The 6,976-nt window shown below is 36.5% G+C and overlaps 1 pseudogene; it reads left to right on the top strand.

Annotated features, from left to right (window-relative positions):
- The first annotated feature begins 4,894 nt into the window (after positions 1 to 4,894).
- On the top strand, positions 4,895 to 6,137 carry LOC131835600 (mitochondrial import inner membrane translocase subunit Tim17-A-like; annotated as a pseudogene).
- The last annotated feature ends 839 nt before the right edge of the window (positions 6,138 to 6,976 follow it).

Here is a 6,976-nt window from a genome sequence, read left to right as displayed (position 1 = left end):
AAGAAGAAAAGATCTTGAAAGCATACAAAAATAACACCTTACCTATAAGGGAACATCAATTTTCAGATTTATCATTTCAAACCACAGGGAACAGAAGAAAGTGGCATATTGTACAAGTGTTAAAGAACTGTCCACCCAGAATTCCATTTCCATTGAAACTATCCCTGATGAATGAAGGGGAAATAAGGACATTCTTAGATGAAGGGAGACTTTTAAGAATTTGTCACTAACAGTTGATATAGTCTCAAAGTTTAGCTAGTTCTTTAAATAAGAAGTAAATGCTAAAAGAAGGAAATATGGAAAATCAGGAAGGAGGAAAGGACAATGGAAAGCAGAAATAATTTTTTTAAGGCTTTTAATAAAATTTTTTATTTTTTATAAACATATATTTTTATCCCCAGGGGTACAGGTGAGTGCTGAGAAATAAGAATTCTTAATGATACACTATTCTCATGAGTTTTATAAGTCATATTTGTGCTTGAAACAAAAATTACAGCATCATTTGATAGTTAAGACAATGATATTTAAAAGTGGAAAAAATAAAAGGACCGACATGGAAATGAGTTTCTCATACTTCACTCAATGTTGTAAAGTGTTGATATTAATGAAATGGAATACTATATATGTGTATATTGTAATACTTAAAGCAACTACAAAAACTGTATTTTTGGAAAGCGTATCTCTCTAAAATACCACAAATAAATCACAATGAAATTCTAAAAAATATTTAACCCACAGGAAGGCAAATAGAACGAGAAAAACAAGAACCAGAGTGGGAAAAAAAACCTCAAAATAAAACAAATAATAGAGTGGCACACTTTAGGTCTAACATATAAAAAATTACATTATTTACAAATGATCTACATATACCAGTCAAAAGACAAAGATCGACAGAATGCATTAAAAAAATAAACTACTTAACTATATCCTATCTATAAGAAATTTCAAATGCAATGATATGGGTAGGTTGAAAGTAAACAATGAGAAAAATATACCATGCAAACATCGATCAAATTTTAAAAAAAGAAATTAAAAAAAAAAAAAAGCAAGGGTGGCTATATTAAAATTGAGTAAGATAGACTTTAGAGCAAAGAAAATTACCAGAGACAGAAAGGGACATTATATAACAATCCACCAAGAAGACATCACAAGCCTAAAATGTATGTGCACAAACAATAAAGCTTCAAAATATGTAAAACAAGCTGACTTAACTAAAAGCAGAAATAAAAACAGTTGAAAACTTCCATGCTTCTCTCTCAGCAATGATAAAGAACTTACCAGTGCCATGAACCTAAAAGGTTATAATTGGCATTTATAGAATACTTCACCCAACAATAGCAAAATACACATTCTCTGCAATTGCCCAGGGAACATAAAATAAAACCATAAAATAAACATCAACTTTTTAAAAGAATTAAAATTATGCAGAGTATGTTTTCTGAACACAGTGCTATCAAACTAGAAATCAATACAAGAACGATACCAGGAAAATCTTCAAGTACTTGGAAACCTAAAAACATAAATAATCTATTGGTAAAGAAGAAAAAAAAAAAAAAGACACTTCAAGGAAAATTTTCAAAATCCTAGAACTAAATGAAAATGCCTATCATATATATGTGGGTTACTGTTAAAGCAGTGTTGAGAAAAATTTATAACACTGAATGCTTACATCATAAAAGGAAAGATCTTAATAAGCTAACTTCCTACTTCAAGAAACTAGAAAAAAAAGAGTAAAATAAACCCAAGACAAGCAGAAGGAAGTGAGAAGGATTAGAATAGACTGTAAAATGGAATATAGAAAACAATAGAGAAAATCAATAAAACAAGTTCATTGGAGAATTAATAAAACTGATAAACCTGACTTGATAAACCTGACTGAGACTGATGGCAAAAAATTCTTTAAAAAGAATATGAAGCACCAGTATCAGAACTAAAACAGGATATCATCATTGATCCTGTAGTCATTAAGAGGATAATAAAAAGAATACCCCAAGTCATTTTTACATTCATAAATTTGACAACTTAGATGGAAAAGTTCCTCAAAAACCATAAATTACCAAGCTCTGGCCAAGATTAAATAATCTGAGCATTCTTATAATTATTAAATAAATTGAATTCACAATTTAAAAGCTACTGAAAATAATAATAAATAACTACATAAACAAGCTCCTAAAGAAAAATCTCTAGGCCTAGATGGTTCCACCAGAGAATTCTAACAAACATTTAAAGAAGAATTAACATCAATTTACATCATGTCTTCAAGAAAACAGAAAGACTGGAACACTTTGAATTCATTTATGAAGCCAGTATTGCCCTGATAAGGAAACCAAACAAAGCCAGTACAAAAACAGAAAACTACTGACTCATGTCACTCATGAGCTTAGATGCCAAAAATGAAAAAATTAGCAAACCAAATCCAACAGTGTATAAAAAAAATTCTACAATATAACCAAGTAGAATTGTTTTCCAGGTGTGTGGCATAGTTTAACATTTGAAAATAAATCCGCGTAATCTATATCAACAAGATAAAGATGGAAAAATCACAATATATCAATTGACAGAAAACATTTGACAAAATTTATCACCCATTTGTGTATTTTGAAATTCAACAAATTAGAAGAAAATTATCTCAACATCTACAAAAAAAAAAATCTACAGCTAACATCATAATGATGAAAGATTGCTTGCTTTTGGGGGAACAAACAACAAGGATATCTGCTCCTACTCCTCTTGTTCATCATACTACTATAAGGCATAGTCACTGGGATAGGGCAAGAAAGATTTTTTTAAAGATACCCAGATTGAAAACAAAGAAATAAAACTATTTGCAGATGATGTGATTGTCCATATAGAATATCCCAAGGAATCTACCAAGGGAAAAAAAAAAAAAAAAAACAAAACATAAGGACCCTCCTAGAACTAATAACTAAATTTAGCAGCGTCACAGAATAGAAGATCAACACGCAAAAATCATTTTCACTTGTATATGCTATAAATATGCAGAAAATAGGGGCACCTGGGTGGCTCAGTTGATTAAGTATCTGCCTTTTGCTCAGGTTGTAATCCCAGAGTCCTGGGATCGAGCCCTTCCTCAGGCTCTTTGCTCGGCTGGGAGCCTGCTTCTCCCTCTCCCTTGCTTGTGCTTTCTCTCTCTCTGATAAATAAATATTATCTTTAAAAAAATAAATATGCAGAAAATAAAGTTAAAAGCAGTATCATTCATAATCACCCCAAATAAATTTAAATAGATGAAAATCTAATGGAACATGCACTGGATATGTATTCTGAAAATTATAAAATGTTGATGAAATTCTGGTGAAAGAAATCAAAGAAAACCTAAACAAATGGAGAGATGCAGTGTTCATGGTTGGAAGACTCAACATAGTAAAATGTCATCTCTTCTTAAATTGATATATAGGTTTAATGCAGTCTCAACCAAAATCCCAGAAAGGACTTCTGTAGACATAGACAAACCTCTTATGAAACATATGAAAAGGCAGAGGCCATAGAATAGCTAAAATATCTTCAACAAAGAAGAATAAAGTGAGAGGGATCACTCCATCCAATATGAAGACTTACTATATAACGACAGCAATCAAGACAGTGTGGTATTGCTGGAAAGACAGGCCAGTGGAACAGAGTAGACCTACACGAATTTAGTCAACCGATTCTCAACAAAGGTACAAAAGAAATTCAGTAGAGACAGGGCACCCTTTTCTACAAACAGTCCTGGAGCTTTGGACATCCAAAGGCAAAAAACTAGAACCTCTTTTGGGCTCCCTGCTCAGTGGGGAGTCTGCTTCTCCCTCTGATCCTCCCCCATCTCATGCTCTCGCTCTCTCTCTCTCTCTCTCTCTCTCTCAAATAAATAAATAAATGAAGTCTTTAAAAAGGAAAAAGAAAGGGATCTGGGTGGCTCAGTTGGTTGAGTAACTGCCAGGATCAGGTCATGATCCTGGAGTCCTGGGATCGAGTCCCGCATCGGGCTCCCTGCTCAGCGGGAAATCCGCTTCTCCCTCTGATCTTCTCCCCTCTCATGCTCTCTCTCTCACTCTCTCTCTCTCAAATAAATAAATAAAAATCTTTAAAAAAAAAAAAAAAAAACCTAGAACCTCAACTAAACTTCACTTCCTTTACAAATGGATCGTGGACTTAAATGTAAATTTTAAAATATACAACCTTTAAAAATGTGAAGATCTTTAGGGTCCAGGGATAGGTATAAAGTTCTTGGATTTGATATTAAAAGCAGGATCTATAGAAAGAAAGAATTGGACCTCATAAAAATAAAACTAAATTGAACCTCACCAGAGTTAAAAAAAAATAAAATAAAATAAAAAACTTGCTTTGAAAAGACATGTGAAGAGGATGTGAAGCTATAGGCTGGGAGAAAATATTTGCAAGCCATATATTTGACAAAGAACTAGTATCTAAAATATATGAACTCTCAAAACTCAACAGTAGTTTTTTTTGTTTGTTTTGTTTTTTTAATCTGGTCTGGCACGTAAAGAGTTTGAAAATTTTCTGCACACCAAGAAAAGAGCTGAACAAACAAAATCAGCCGTTCTTCTCAGATCCAGTAAAGAATGGAGATCCTAGGGAAAACTGCTGCCCCCAAATTTAGAGAGGTAGACAAGTGGATACAGAGAACGACAGCTTACCAGAGCAGAAGCCCAGAAATAGAAACCCTTGCTAGAACCAACCCCGAATTGGCCAACTTACATTCTAATTGACATATTATATTGTTGGAGACTCAGTGTAGACACGTTTGAGAGTAAAAATCTCCAGGATGCCCAGTCTTAGATCACCACATTTTTGTGAGTTTTACTAACAGGAGCCCCATAGAGTTGTCATGATAAAGATCAGAAAAAAGATCTCTCGCACAGGTGGAGTCAGGATGGAGGAGTGCACCTGACAGCCTTGCCCTCGGTGAATTGTAGATGATTGTGGTGGGGCCTTTCAGATGGGGACCATAGGTGACCTCTCAGGCAGTCAAAGGTTTTTGCAATTCTCCAGTGGGAGTAAATCACAGACTATGAGGGAGTTTGACAGCTATTAAAACCAGGGTTCTGCACTTGGGGGGTAGCTTTGCAGTTTGGGGAGTTTTATTTTCCATAGTTGACTGCAGTATGGTTCAAGTCAGAGGGAAAGAAGATCCCTAGACCTCCATCACAAGTGGTGCCGTAACAGGAGCCATACTGGCAGTAAGGAATGGACCAGTGGCCGTGGTTGGGTCAGCCATGATGGGTGGCATTCTCCTAGCTTCAACTCAAGGAGCTGGGATCTTGCCAACAAGATTCACCTCTGCACATTTCCCAGTGTCCTCCGTTTGCAGAAGACCCTTCAGCCCGGCTACCATCCTCCCTTTTTGGAGGCTATCAGCAATACCAAGAGGACTTCTTTCCCAGGATTTCTTTAACACAATGAGCTGTATGTAGTTTAAGAGGGAATTTGAGAAGATAAGTCACAGTCTGTTTTTAAAACCATAGGTGGAATAGCTATGGCCAAATAGGCTCTGAAGGGGCACTCAGCTATTTTTTCTATTTAAAGGAATGTGGCAGGAACAGATAGATGTTAGAAGATAATACATGTGTTTATTCACACTTGGGTTGCATTTGTGATAAAAATAAGTGTCTATTATCTTTATAAGAAAATATAATAAATGCTTAGAAGACAAAGGACCAAAGGGCAAACAACAATGAAATATAACCATCATTTCCTTAGGGACTTCTCTGCTTGGTTTTATGTGTTCTATCGGTCAAAAAACAAACCAAAAAACTCTTAGTATTTGCTCTTCCTGGAAAGGAATAGAGAAAGAGAAAAAGAAAAGAAAGGAAAGAAAAGAGAGGAGGCGGAGGGAGGGAGGGAAAGAAAGAGAAGAGGGGGAAAAAATGTCCTGCTTCCAGCAAGAAGAGAAAAACAGCCATTTTAAAATATGCCTGAAGCACTCTGTTCTTTTTAACAAGGCCCGCCCTCAAGGAAAACTGTTTTACCAGAGCCTAACCAACAAAAGGGAATGGTTGTACTCAACTCCAGCCCACTCTAGCCTTCCATGCTGAGCTGGAGGTGGTGGGGGGATACCCAACTCCAGTCCCCCCCAGCCTTCCTGTCTCACCTGAGGTGGGGGCAGGGGGAGCAAAAGCCTGGTCTTAGAAATGTTTTGTTTTTCCAAAAAGCTGGGAGTCAGAGACCTAGAAAAACTTGGCCTCAATGTCCTGGCGTATTCATGAAAGGTATTTGCTCTACTTAAAGGACAGAAAAGAATTGCTAGCTCGTTCAGCAAATACATATTAATCACTCACTATGTGCCAGGTGCTGTCCTAGCTGGGTACAACAGTGAGCAAGCCGTGTGCTAGGGAAACAACTCTGGCCCTCGTGGAATTTACATTCTAATGTGGAGGGCAGACAATAAACTGTCAAACAACGAAATATTTAGTGTATTATATGACGGTAAGTGCTAAAGAGAGAATAAAGCAGGGAAGAGAGATGGAAGTGGCAGGTGAAATTTTCAATCAGCTGTCCAGTGAAGGCTTCTGAGAAGGCACGTTTACCTAACAAGTTGAAGAGAGTGAGGGGAGCCAGGCAGTGAGCTTTGTGGATATCTAGGGCTAGAGCATGACCGGTAATGTGGTGAGTGAGAAAACACAAAAAGTTCAAAGTATTGTATATGTGTGCAGGTGAGGGAGAAATAATCTGATGTCCTAGGTATGTTATGGTCTTTTTCCTTCTCTTTTCTCTAGCTTTTTTTCAAAGATTATTACCTAGAATCAGAGCCATTTGAAGCGACCTAAGACATCAGCAGGCCAACCTCAAATGTTCCCCAGAGAAGTCACATCTGGCCCAGGCTCCACAGTTAGGAAGTGGCAGAGCATTCCTCAGTGCTCTCTCCGTGGTCCACATTCATCCCTGCATTTGCCTACCTGGGAAGCTGGTCATTTGAGACTCGCTGAGAACCCACGACTGGGTTAAGCCAAGTCCG

This window comes from Mustela lutreola, chromosome 1 (genome assembly GCF_030435805.1).
Source record: "Mustela lutreola isolate mMusLut2 chromosome 1, mMusLut2.pri, whole genome shotgun sequence".
In the NCBI taxonomy this organism is placed as follows: domain Eukaryota; kingdom Metazoa; phylum Chordata; class Mammalia; order Carnivora; family Mustelidae; genus Mustela; species Mustela lutreola.
This window is presented reverse-complemented; position numbering and strand designations above follow the sequence as displayed.